At 47.6% G+C, this 14,451-nt stretch overlaps 1 protein-coding gene across 1 annotated transcript in view; it reads right to left on the bottom strand.

The window, feature by feature from the left end:
* The window catches only part of dab2ip (DAB2 interacting protein), a 362,460-nt gene that overhangs the window by 346,170 nt on the left and 1,839 nt on the right, over positions 1–14,451 (bottom strand). The gene's annotated exons all lie outside the window — the stretch shown is intronic.

The raw sequence follows: 14,451 nt of genomic DNA, 5'->3' as shown, positions 1-14,451 counted from the left end.
CATGGGGGCGGGGAAGAGATGGGGCCATGATATCACGGGGAAGGGGGGCAGGGAAGAGGCAGGCTGTGACATCATGGGGGCGGGGAAGAAATGGGGCCATGATGTCATGGGGAACGGGGGGGGCAGGGAAGAGGCGGGCCGTGACATCAGGGGGGTGGGGAAGAGATGGGGCCATTATATCACGGGGAAGGGGGGGCAGGGAAGAGGCCCGCGGCTATTCTTTCGTCGCCCGCGGCTATTCTTTTGTTGCGCGGCTATTCTTTCGTCGCCGCAGCTATTCTTTTGTCGACCGTGGCTATTCTTTTGATTCTTTTTGATTTTTGGACTCACGGTGAATTTTTTTATCCATTTCACGAAACAATCCGCCAATGGCGAAACGTGGAAATTTGCCGTGAATCCATGCCTGCCGGAACATTTCACCCATTACTATTAGTAAGAAGTGTTTTGGCTTTGGTGGACTGGTCAACATAGAGTGTTTGTGGGGAATGTTATTGCCACAACCAGATTGGAGAGGGGCAAGTAAGCCATGATTAAAGAGAAAGCCAGTCAGTTGGATACAAAGAGCATCAAGAGAGGGTATTTCAGAACAGGGATGATAAGAGCAGATATTAATCTGGAGGATAAAACTCCAGTTGAGTGGGAAAGGCAATGGGTTATGGGTTTGATTAATGAGGAGCGGTGGATTGTGGGAAAGTTTGGAGAGGGCATGGGGGAATAGCTCTTCAGTCCCAAGGGAGAAGGAGCACAAGTCTAATGAATTGTTGTGAATAAAAAGAACTTGGTCAGCTATTCTGCATTACGCTAAGAAAGTATCCCCCCAACTGCAACAGCCCTCGCTGCGGGGTTCCAGTCGCATTTCTCAGCGCATCCTGCAGTAGGGCCCGAGCTGCGACGCTCTCCGACAGAAAGTACCGGAACATTAGTGTTTCCACAAGGGAAGAAGGCACGTGTACTGGCCCAGATACCAGGTCATCCGGAACCCACACACGGAATGGAACTCCAGCTGGAGAAAACCATGGTTATCCATAGTCTCTTGGCTGGGATTGTAGGGGACGGCCATACGCACATAGGGGACACATAGGGGGCAGGATAAAGACCCCCTAATATTCCCATTACCCTTGCACTCCCCCAACCCCAAAATCTATGCACCTTATACTATTCCATTATATATTTTGCATTCAGCTCCGTATCGGGCCAATGTATGGGGGATGTTCAATAAAGGCTGAATAGATAGATGATTGATAGATAGATAGATAGATACAGAGAGAGATGATAGATAGATAGATAGATAGATAGATAGATAGATAGATATGATAGATAGATAGATAGATAGATAGATAAACAGACAGATAGATAGATAGATAGATAGATAGATAGATAGATAGATAGATAGATACAGAGAGAGATGATAGATAGATAGATAGATACAGAGAGAGATGATAGATAGATAGATAGTTAGATAGATAGATAGATAGATAGGTATGATAGATAGATAGATAGATAGATAGATAGATAGATAGATAGATAGATAGAGAGAGAGATGATAGATAGATAGATAGATAGATAGATATGATAGATAGATAGATAGATAGATAGATAGATAGAGATAGATAGATAGATAAACAGACATACAGATAGATAGATAGATAGATAGATAGATACAGAGAGAGATGATAGATAGATAGATAGATAGTTAGATAGATAGATAGATAGATAGGTATGATAGATAGATAGATAGATAGATAGATAGATAGATAGATAGATAGATAGATACAGAGAGAGATGATAGATAGATAGATAGATAGATAGATAGATAGATAGATATGATAGATAGATAGATAGATAGATAGATAGATAGATAGATAGATAGATAGAGATAGATAGATAAACAGACAGATAGATAGATAGATAGATAGATAGAGAGAGAGATGATAGATAGATAGATAGATAGATAGTTAGATAGATGATAGATAGAGAGAGAGAGAGAGAGAGAGAGAGAGAGAGATAAATAGATAGATAGACACAGAGAGAGATGATAGATAGATAGATAGATAGATAGATAGATAGATAGATAGATAGATAGATAGATATCATAGATAGATAGATAGATAGAGATAGATAGATAAACAGACAGACAGATAGATAGATAGATAGATAGATAGATATGATAGATAGATAGATAGATAGATAGATAGATAGATAGATAGATATAGATAAACAGACAGACAGATAGATAGATAGATAGATAGATAGATACAGAGAGAGATGATAGATAGATAGATAGATAGATAGATAGATGATAGATAGAGAGAGAGAGAGAGAGAGAGAGATGATAGATAGATAGTTAGATAGATAGATAGATATGATATATAGATAGATAGATAGAGATAGATAGATAAACAGACAGACAGATAGATAGATAGATAGATAGATAGATAGATACAGAGAGAGATGATAGATAGATAGATAGATAGATAGATAGATAGATAGATAGTTAGATAGATGATAGATAGAGAGAGAGAGAGAGAGAGAGAGAGAGAGATAAATAGATAGATAGATAGACACAGAGAGAGATGATAGATAGATAGATAGATATGATAGATAGATAGATAGATAGATACAGAGATAGATAGATAGATAGATAGATAGATAGATAGATAGATAGATACAGAGAGAGATGATAGATAGATAGATAGATAGATAGATAGATAGATAGATAGATAGATACAGAGATAGATAGATAGAGAGAAAGATGATAGATAGATAGATAGATAGATAGATAGATAGATACAGAGAGAGATGATAGATAGATAGATAGATATGATAGATAGATAGATAGATAGATAGATAGATAGATAGATAGATACAGAGATAGATAGATAGATAGATAGATAGATACAGAGAGAGATGATAGATAGATAGATAGTTAGATAGATGATAGATAGAGAGAGAGAGAGAGAGAGAGAGAGAGAGAGAGATAAATAGATAGATAGATAGATAGATAGAAAGATGATATAGATAGATAGATAGATAGACACAGAGAGAGATGATAGATAGATAGATAGATAGAGAGAGAGAGAGAGAGAGAGAGAGAGAGAGAGAGAGATGATAGGGAACAAATGACCCCCTTATATCAGTATAATGGAAGCCCAGGCCGTATTGCTGCGCCAGCACAAGTTGCCCTGAGAGGAGACTACAAGTCTGTGTCAATAACAAACAGCATTTCATCCTGATGAAGATCCGCGTTTTTACAAGCAGCCGGGGATTGATTTTTACCCAGTAAAACACCGGCTATTTTAAAACTCAATTTTTTTCTCAGTTCATTTTGACCTAAGAATCTTTACATCACTAATTATAGTCTTGGCTTCCGCATTTCCAACGGCACCGGCTTCTGAGCTGGATCTTAACATTTCTTATATATATATATATACAGGAACAAGGAGGAGCACTACCCTTAACTGTTAGGCCAACTCACTCGGGGGCAGGTAAAGAGAACTATAAAAAGAAAAAGTATTTACAAATATTTCAACCACCACTGTGCTCTTCCTCAGGGGTGAAACCAACAGAACCCCCACCCTAGTAGTGATGAGCAAATCTGTCCCATTTCGCTTCGCCGAAAAATTCACAAATCTTTCAAAAGATTCGCGAAAAGGCGAAAAATTCGTGAAACGGCGAAAATGACGCACGTCAAAAAAATTTGTTGCCCGTGACTATCTCGCATGGCTATACTTTTGTCGCCCACAGCTATTCTTTTGTCGCATGGCTATTCTTTTGTCACCCGTGGCAATTCTTTTGTCGCACGGCTATTCTTTTGTCACCCACGGCTATTCTTTTGTCACCCACGGCTATTCTTTTGTCACCCGCCGCTATTCTTTTGTCGCCCGCCGCTATTCTTTTGTCACCCACCGCTATTCTTTTGTCACCCACCGCTATTCTTTTGTCGCCCGCCCCTATTCTTTTGTCACCCACCGCTATTCTTTTGTCGCCCGCCGCTATTCTTTTGTCACCCACGGCTATTCTTTTGTCGCCTGCGGCTTGTCGCACGGCTATTCTTTTGTCGCCCGCGGCTATTCTTTTGTCACCCACGGCTATTATTTTGTCGCACGGCTATTCTTTTGTCACCCGCGGCTATTCTTTTGTCACCCACGGCTATTCTTTTGTTGCATGGCTATCCTTTTGTCGCCCCCGTGGCAATTCTTTTGTCACACGGCTATTCTTTTGTCGCCCGTGGCTATTCTTTTGTCGCCCGCCACTATTCTTTTGTCGCCTGCCGCTATTCTTTTGTCGCCCGCCGCTATTCTTTTGTCACCCACGGCTATTCTTTTGTCGCCCGCGGCTTGTCACACGGCTATTCTTTTGTCGCCCGCGGCTATTCTTTTGGCGCAGGTGACAATTTTTGGACGCTCTGCGAATTTTTCCACAATTAATTTTTTCATCCGTTTCGCGAAACAATCTGCCAATGGTGAAACACGGAAATTTGCCGTGAATCCATGCCTGCCGAAACATTTTGCCCATCACTACACCCTACCAAACACTTAAATACCCAAACCCAGTGATAAGGTGCCAAAGGGCTACTGTAACTGGTAGAACAAGGCACAACACAGTAGGTCCTGGCTTAATAACCCTGAGCAACCAATCAGAATGCAGTTTCTAATGGATTAGATTTCTTACATGTTATAGGGTGAAACAGATACATTAATCCCTTCCCAAGAGGAGCTTCCAATCTAAAGTGACTCAGCCAAACTATGGTCATTCAACTTGCCTGTTTTTGGACATTGCCACCCAACTGTGCCACCCAATGATTTGATTGGCTGTTTTGGAATACTGGGCTAACTGTGCCCATGCATAAAAATGATAAAAACAATGTTCCATTGAGGCTTCCATACTCTGAATACAATGCTTCAAGCAATAGATCACTGAGATAGGTTAGCACCTCCTTATGTCTGGTCACCAAAAGGGCAGCTGGGTAGCAGGGATCCCCAACCTTTTTCACCCATGGGGAGCCACAGAAGCATGAAAAAAGTTCTTTGGGGGTGCCAAATAAGGGCTGTGATTGGTTATTTGGTAGCCCCATGGGGACTGCTGGCCTATTGGAAGCTCTGCTTGGAGTGTCTCTGGGCTTCCAAAACTAGTCTCCAAGCCAGAAATGGCACCTACTTTGGGGCCATTGGGAGCAACATCAAAGGGGGAGGTGAGGAACATGTTGCCCCTTGGGGTATCATTGCTTTATAGGGTGCCCTGTTGCTCAGTCTTTGTAGGGGATGAAAGACAAGGTCACTCCTATTTAGATACCAGAGCTCCCCAGCCAATTAGACTACTCTATGTATGTGTTGATCCTTGATGACTGCACCAATCAGCTTACAATGTACAGCAATATGGAAACCAATATAGCCCTCGGCATTTCCCATTGGCAGCTTCTTCACCAGTCAGTCATGGTGGTCACCAAACTTGATGCTTGTTGACAGTTGCTTTTGTCCATCCTGGGATCTGTAGTTTTCAGTCTATTACATCTAAACCTATCAGGGCTTGAAGCTTTCCCTCAACTATGACAGCTCCGGTGAAGCCATCTGTTCCGATATCTAGAAGCCACAAACTCGATGGCTTTCGAAGTCTGACAAATGGCTCATCTCTTTGGCAGCCACGTTGGCAGTTGCAAACCCATGGCCGTCACGTTGAGCGCTTGGCTCTCCCACTGAGAGCGGATAAATGACAGATTTAGGGAAATGCCCCGTGTTGCTGTCCTTGATCTAAAATGAACAGCAGAGAATGATATATATCAAGCTTGGCACTGTCGCCGGATCGACAACCTTTCATATTCAGCGGAAAATTCCATCCATCATCCCAGCCGCTGGGTGAGAATATGTCAAAGGCAAAGTGTCTCTGTTTTACAAAGGTCGGCTGTCACTTTGTCTAATACACTATAAGCCTTGATATATGTAATCAGTCCCATATTCTGCCATTTGTCCCATATTCTCCCATTTGTCCCATCTTCTCCCATTTGTCCCATATTCTCCCATTTGTCCCATATTCTCCCATTTGTCCCATCTTCTCCCATATTCTCCCATTTGTCCCATCTTCTCCCATATTCTCCCATTTGTCCCATCTTCTCCCATATTCTCCCATTTGTCCCATATTCTCCCATATTCTCCCATTTGTCCCATCTTCTCCCATTTGTCCCATATTCTCCCATTTGTCCCATCTTCTCCCATTTGTCCCATATTCTCCCATTTGTCCCATATTCTCCCATTTGTCCCATATTCTCCCATTTGTCCCATCTTCTCCGATTTGTCCCATCTTCTCCGATTTGTCCCATATTCTCCCATTTGTCCCATCTTCTCCCATTTGTCCCATCTTCTCCCATTTGTCACATATTCTCCGATTTGTCCCATATTCTCCTATTTGTCCCATATTCTCCGATTTGTCCCATATTCTCCCATTTGTCCCATCTTCTCCCATTTGTCCCATCTTCTCCTATTTGTCCCATATTCTCCGATTTGTCCCATATTCTCCCATTTTTCCCATATTCTCCCATTTGTCCCATATTCTCCCATTTGTCCCATATTCTCCCATTTGTCCCATATTTTCCCATTTGTCCCATCTGGCCTACATACATATCCATTTTATATATCTACTGTCATTTTGGCAGTGATTCTACATGTTTTCAACATCACTGTCCAAGGGGGCCTCATGGAAATATCATCTGCAGAAGATAAAAAGGCTCAATATTAGGGTCCAGCAAAGATGAGGATATGGCAGAACTGGTCAGGGTGGTCTGAGGTTCTTCACCTGAACCTCTTCTTTCCTACTTCTATTTCAGACCTCAGGGAGACCCAGCACTGTGTAATATGTCCAAAATGGCGGTGTCCAAAATGTTGTCAGATCTCCATTGTGCGTATAACAAGGCTACAGACATACAGTATCCAGCAGAATTAAGTCTAAAGCAACTGGACTTATGAAAATATAAGTTACATGTGTCAAACACAAGGTCCCCGCACCAAATCCGGCCCGCCTCGCTGTTTTATGTGGATCTATCCTTTACTACAGCGCTTCTCAACCTGTGGGTCGGGACCCCTTTGGGGGTGGAACGACCCTTTCACAGGGGTCGCTTAAGACCATCCGAAAACACATATTTCCAATGGTCTTAGGAATAACTTTATGGTTGGGGGTCACCACAACATGAGGAACTGTATTAAAGGGTCACAGCATTAGGACGGTTCAGAACCACAGCTTTAATAAGTATCTTAATAAAAATATTAGGCCCACGGCTTAGCCTGTGTTTTAGATTCCGGCCCCCTTATGTGACTTGACACCCCTAATATAGGTTTATCCGCCTTAGGTCCAAAAATTTAGGACAGCAAATAGCACTCGCCCCCAAATCTCAATCTAACTGAACATCAAGGTGGGCTTTCAGAACTATCACATTGGTATGTCCCTCCATATCTCACCCTAAGTGATCTTTAGGTTGGACCCCCTGCCAGCCACTGCTTCTGCCTCACAGTCTAAAGCAGGGGTGGGCAAACTACGGCCCGTGGGCCACGTCCGGCCCGTTGGCCTCTTTAATCCGTCCGATTGGTGTGTCTCACTTTGTCCCGACTCCACAAATCTCATCACGCGAGACTTTACGTTGAGACTGCATCTAAGTGCCGGCCCGTCTGTCAATGTGGCCCCTGAGCCTAACCGTTTGCCCACCCCTGGTATAAAGGATAAGGAAAGTTACAATCACTGGGGGGGGGGGGGTACCAAACCATAGGCACCCTCAGTGATTGTAATAACTTACCTGATACCCCAGGCCGGTGCTCTTGTTTGTTGAATACAACCGGCCCAGGATATCAGGTGGGGGTGCCTAACATTTTTGCACCCCCCCCTTTCCCCGGTGATCAAGATTTTCCTCCTATAGGAACCACTGTCCTGCCTAGAAGCCTGGCAAATCAAAGCCCCCTACAGTCATTGGTTGATTTCCCTGATCATTAATCATAACAGAAAAGTATTAAAGCAGTAAAGCAAAGCAGAAATACTAAGCTAAAGAATATATTGAAGTGCAAGCTCCTGTACATACCCTTTCCCCGTGTATAGACAACAATAGCCCTAGTGTGCGGAATGAACAGCGGATTGGCAGCTCCTACCCCCCCACGGTACGCTGCATGGCGCCGTCGGCTTTACGCGAGGAATACAAATGAATTAGTCGCGCCAACGCCGTTGCTCCCCATCTGCGCACAATATTATTTTCTGCAAATGATACAATAAGGGAAGACTCAGAGACGTCCCACTAGGAGTTAATCAAAGCCGCCATCACTTGCTGACAAGCTGCCGAGGGTCTCGGAGAAGCGAAATGACGCCGAGGGATCCATCGGAACACATCAAACCAGCAGGAGTTTGTTTAGCGCGGCTGCCGGAATATAAATGGTAGATATTATTGGGGGGGGAGAAAGCCCCCAAACTTCTTGTTAGTTCACACCAGTGCCGATGCACCGCAATTCTGTAAACCGATGGGTATTTCAAGGAGAAGGTGACCCCATGCTGTCATGGGAAAACCTGATAAACTTCAGTCACACTTTACTGCTGCGCTGCAAGTTGGAGTGATATCCACCCCCCTCACCCCCAGCAGCCGATCAGCAGAACAATGGGAAGGGAGCAAGATAGCAGCTCCCAGTAGGTATCAGAATAGCACTCAATAGTAAGAAATCCAAGTCCGGCTTGGGACTCCTCCAGTTACATGGGAGTAGGAGAAACAATAGGTTAGCTGAAAGCAGTTCTAATGTGTAGCGCTGGCTAAAAGCTCAGACTCAGGCACACTTTACTGCTGCGCTGCAAGTTGGAGTGATATCCCCCCCCTCACCCCCAGCAGCCGATCAGCAGAACAATTGGAAGGGAGCAAGATAGCAGCTCCCAGTAGGTATCAGAATAGCACTCAATAGTAAGAAATCCAAGTCCGGCTTGGGACTCCTCCAGTTACATGGGAGTAGGAGAAACAATAGGTTAGCTGAAAGCAGTTCTAATGTGTAGCGCCGGCTGAAAGCTCAGACTCAGGCACACTTTACTGCTGCGCTGCAAGTTGGAGTGATTACATGGCGGTGGGAACCCTACCCATAATCCCTTCCTTCCCTTACTCTCTGAGTGGCAGAACACTCCCTTTTATATACACGCTTCTGCCCCACCCACCTGCCCCATACACCCATTCCCCTGCATAGTGCCGGCCCCCAATTGATGTCACTTCCTGCCCCCCAACCTAAAGGCCCATAATAAAAGAAAAAAAATGCTGGCAACCCTACAGGTAAAGGAAATACAGGCAACTTTAAGGGACTTATTGTATGTGGCTGGGGAAGAAGGACTGTCAGACCTAGGCCAAGTATCCCTGGCTCCCGTGACACTATGCAATGCTAATTGGCCTGGAGCCCTGACCGCCACTCCTACCTCCCACCTATATAACCCCCCTCCGTTTGTTCACCCCTGTACCTCTCTGGTATCTCCCTTCCCCTTTGATTGTGCCCCCCACCCCAATTGGCTCTTATACCTCTTTTTCCTACCCTAGTTCCAGGCAGGTCTGGACTGAGACTAGGGTTGCCACCTGTCCGGTCAAGACCCAGACAGCCCGGGTTTTCAGAAGGACTGTCCGGGTCATAACCTCCTGCACAAACAGCCCCCCCAGCCCATTAAATAGTGACTGTCTGTGGCACCTTACAGCCCCCCTGGCATTCCCAGTACCCAGAGGCACAAACAGCCCCCCCAGCCCAATAAATAGTGACTGTCTGTGGCACCTTACAGCCCCCCTGGCATTCCCAGTACCCAGAGGCACAAACAGCCCCCCCAGCCCAATAAATAGTGAGTGTCTGTGGCACCTTACAGCCCCCCTGGCATTCCCAGTACCCAGAGGAACAAACAGCCCCCCCCCAGCCCAATAAATAGTGACTGTCTGTGGCACCTTACAGCCCCCCTGGCATTCCCAGTACCCAGAGGCACAAACAGCCCCCCCCAGCCCAATAAATAGTGACTGTCTGTGGCACCTTACAGCCCCCCTGGCATTCCCAGTACCCAGAGGAACAAACAGCCCCCCCCCAGCCCAATAAATAGTGACTGTCTGTGGCACCTTACAGCCCCCCTGGCATTCCCAGTACCCAGAGGAACAAACAGCCCCCCCCAGCCCAATAAATAGTGACTGTCTGTGGCACCTTACAGCCCCCCTGGCATTCCCAGTACCCAGAGGCACAAACAGCCACCCCAGCCCAATAAATAGTGACTGTGGCACCTTACAGCCCCCCTGGCATTCCCAGTACCCAGAGGCACAAACAGCCCCCCCCAGCCCAATAAATAGTGACTGTCTGTGGCACCTTACAGCCCCCATGGCATTCCCAGTACCCAGAGGCACAAACAGCCCCCCCAGCCCAATAAATAGTGACTGTCTGTGGCACCTTACAGCCCCCCTGGCATTCCCAGTACCCAGAGGCACAAACAGCCCCCCCAGCCCAATAAATAGTGACTGTCTGTGGCACCTTACAGCCCCCCTGGCATTCCCCGTACCCAGAGGCACAAACAGCCCCCCCAGCCCAATAAATAGTGACTGTCTGTGGCACCTTACAGCCCCCCTGGCATTCCCAGTACCCAGAGGCACAAACAGCCCCCCCAGCCCAATAAATAGTGACTGTCTGTGGCACCTTACAGCCCCCCTGGCATTCCCCGTACCCAGAGGCACAAACAGCCCCCCCAGCCCAATAAATAGTGACTGTCTGTGGCACCTTACAGCCCCCCTGGCATTCCCCGTACCCAGAGGCACAAACAGCCCCCCCAGCCCAATAAATAGTGACTGTCTGTGGCACCTTACAGCCCCCCTGGCATTCCCAGTACCCAGAGGCACAAACAGCCCCCCCCCAGCCCATTAAATAGTGACTGTCTGTGGCACCTTACAGCCCCCCTGGCATTCCCAGTACCCAGAGGCACAAACAGCCCCCCCAACCCAATAAATAGTGACTGTCTGTGGCACCTTACAGCCCCCCTGGCATTCCCAGTACCCAGAGGCACAAACAGCCCCCCAGCCCAAATAAATAGTGACTGTCTGTGGCACCTTACAGCCCCCCTGGCATTCCCAGTACCCAGAGGCACAAACAGCCCCCCCCCAGCCCAATAAATAGTGACTGTCTGTGGCACCTTACAGCCCCCCTGGCATTCCCAGTACCCAGAGGCACAAACACCCCCCCAGCCCAATAAATAGTGACTGTCTGTGGCACCTTACAGCCCCCTGGCATTCCCAGTACCCAGAGGCAAAAACAGCCCCCCCCAGCCCAATAAATAGTGACTGTCTGTGGCACCTTACAGCCCCCCTGGCATTCCCAGTACCCAGAGGCACAAACAGCCCCCCCCAGCCCAATAAATAGTGACTGTCTGTGGCACCTTACAGCCCCCCTGGCATTCCCAGTACCCAGAGGCACAAACAGCCCCCCCCCAGCCCAATAAATAGTGACTGTCTGTGGCACCTTACAGCCCCCCTGGCATTCCCAGTACCCAGAGGCACAAACAGCCCCCCCCCCCAGCCCAATAAATAGTGACTGTCTGTGGCACCTTACAGCCCCCCTGGCATTCCCAGTACCCAGAGGCACAAACAGCCCCCCCCCAGCCCAATAAATAGTGACTGTCTGTGGCACCTTACAGCCCCCCCGGCATTCCCAGTACCCAGAGGCACAAACAGCCCCCCCAGCCCAATAAATAGTGACTGTCTGTGGCACCTTACAGCCCCCCTGGCATTCCCAGTACCCAGAGGCACAAACAGCCCCCCCCCCCCAGCCCAATAAATAGTGACTGTCTGTGGCACCTTACAGCCCCCCTGGCATTCCCAGTACCCAGAGGCACAAACAGCCCCCCCCCCCCAGCCCAATAAATAGTGACTGTCTGTGGCACCTTACAGCCCCCCCGGCATTCCCAGTACCCAGAGGCACAAACAGCCCCCCCAGCCCAATAAATAGTGACTGTCTGTGGCACCTTACAGCCCCCCTGGCATTCCCAGTACCCAGAGGCACAAACAGCCCCCCCAGCCCAATAAATAGTGACTGTCTGTGGCACCTTACAGCCCCCCTGGCATTCCCAGTACCCAGAGGCACAAACAGCCCCCCCCCAGCCCAATAAATAGTGACTGTCTGTGGCACCTTACAGCCCCCCTGGCATTCCCAGTACCCAGAGGCACAAACAGCCCCCCCCCCCAGCCCAATAAATAGTGACTGTCTGTGGCACCTTACAGCCCCCCCGGCATTCCCAGTACCCAGAGGCACAAACAGCCCCCCCCCAGCCCAATAAATAGTGACTGTCTGTGGCACCTTACAGCCCCCCTGGCATTCCCAGTACCCAGAGGCACAAACAGCCCCCCCAGCCCAATAAATAGTGACTGTCTGTGGCACCTTACAGCCCCCCTGGCATTCCCAGTACCCAGAGGCACAAACAGCCCCCCCAGCCCAATAAATAGTGACTGTCTGTGGCACCTTACAGCCCCCCTGGCATTCCCAGTACCCAGAGGCACAAACAGCCCCCCCAGCCCAATAAATAGTGACTGTCTGTGGCACCTTACAGCCCCCCCGGCATTCCCAGTACCCAGAGGCACAAACAGCCCCCCCCCAGCCCAATAAATAGTGACTGTCTGTGGCACCTTACAGCCCCCCTGGCATTCCCAGTACCCAGAGGCACAAACAGCCCCCCCAGCCCAATAAATAGTGACTGTCTGTGGCACCTTACAGCCCCCCTGGCATTCCCAGTACCCAGAGGCACAAACAGCCCCCCCCAGCCCAATAAATAGTGACTGTCTGTGGCACCTTACAGCCCCCCTGGCATTTGCCAGAACCCACAGATTGCCAGTCCGGGCCTGTAGCAAACCCTAGCCAGGTTAAGGACTCCATAGACCAGGTCTGAACTTGGATACAAAATAGATTTTGCTTTCTTTAATTCAGGACAAATACCAAGGTTAATGCCTAGTTTGCCCTGTGGCTGCTGATGGTTAATCTGGAGTAGAAACGTTGCCATGCTGTAACCCCAATAACGTTAGAAACAGAGGGAAAAGTATGGGCAGCGCTAAAATCCATAAAATCAAAGCTTTCCCATAAAATAAGGAGCATTTTCTCAAAGGTGAACACTGACACAGATAATCAAAACCTCATGGGAAAAAAGAAAACTCAATGAAAATCTTATTTAGGACCAACCAATGTTTTAATGGATTTTAACCATTTCACTTCCACTCTCTGCCAGGGATTCATTTATCTGCTGTCATTATGTGCCATTGCCTTCATTCAGCCCTATTTCATTTACTTATTCCTCATTAATTGGGCTCAAAACTACTAATCAGCAAAGCGTGGGCTTCTGTGCTTTTCCCCTGGCAAAAAAATGCAATTTGACGTTTTGTTTTTTTTTCTGTGGTTTTACAGCATTTTTATATTGCGCAGAAAGGGTCAAGCTGTGTATGTGTCCAGCTGGCAAGTACAACACTGGCGTTTCCATAGAAAACCACAATCAGTACAATAGGCTTGATAGGGACCTTAGATTGTAAGCTCACTGGGGCAGGGACTGATGGGAATGTGATAGGGGCCTTACATTGTAAGCTCACTGGGGCAGGGGCTGATGGGAATGTGATAGGGACCTTAGATTGTAAGCTCACTGGGGCAGGGACTGATGGGAATGTGATAGGGACCTTAGATTGTAAGCTCACTGGGGCAGGGGCTGATGGGAATGTGATAGGGACCTTAGATTGTAAGCTCACTGGGGCAGGGGCTGATGGGAATGTGATAGGTACCTTAGATTGTAAGCTCACTGGGGCAGGGGCTGATGGGAATGTGATAGGGACCTTAGATTGTAAGCTCACTGGGGCAGGGACTGATGGGAATGTGATAGGGACCTTAGATTGTAAGCTCACTGGGGCAGGGGCTGATGGGAATGTGATAGGGACCTTAGATTGTAAGCTCACTGGGGCAGGGGCTGATGGGAATGTGATAGGGACCTTAGATTGTAAGCTCACTGGGGCAGGGACTGATGGGAATGTGATAGGGACCTTAGATTGTAAGCTCACTGGGGCAGGGACTGATGGGAATGGGATAGGGACCTTAGATTGTAAGCTCACTGGGGCAGGGACTGATGGGAATGGGATAGGGACCTTAGATTGTAAGCTCACTGGGGCAGGGACTGATGGGAATGGGATAGGGACCTTAGATTGTAAGCTCACTGGGGCAGGGACTGATGGGAATGTGATAGGGACCTTAGATTGTAAGCTCACTGGGGCAGGGGCTAATGGGAATGGGATAGGGACCTTAGATTGTAAGCTCCGGTAGAGCAGGTTCCAATGCCCCTACTACAGGCTCTGCTTTCCCCATTATTACATGAGGAGAGACCCCTGCAGGCTACAGTGTAACTGTAACACACACACAATTCCTCTGCACATTAATACAATAGGGGAGAGAGTCGGCACTGGGCAGCAGGGTACAGAGTTCC

This window comes from Xenopus tropicalis, chromosome 8, assembly GCF_000004195.4.
Source record: "Xenopus tropicalis strain Nigerian chromosome 8, UCB_Xtro_10.0, whole genome shotgun sequence".
Taxonomy (NCBI): Eukaryota; Metazoa; Chordata; class Amphibia; order Anura; family Pipidae; genus Xenopus; species Xenopus tropicalis.
This window is presented reverse-complemented; position numbering and strand designations above follow the sequence as displayed.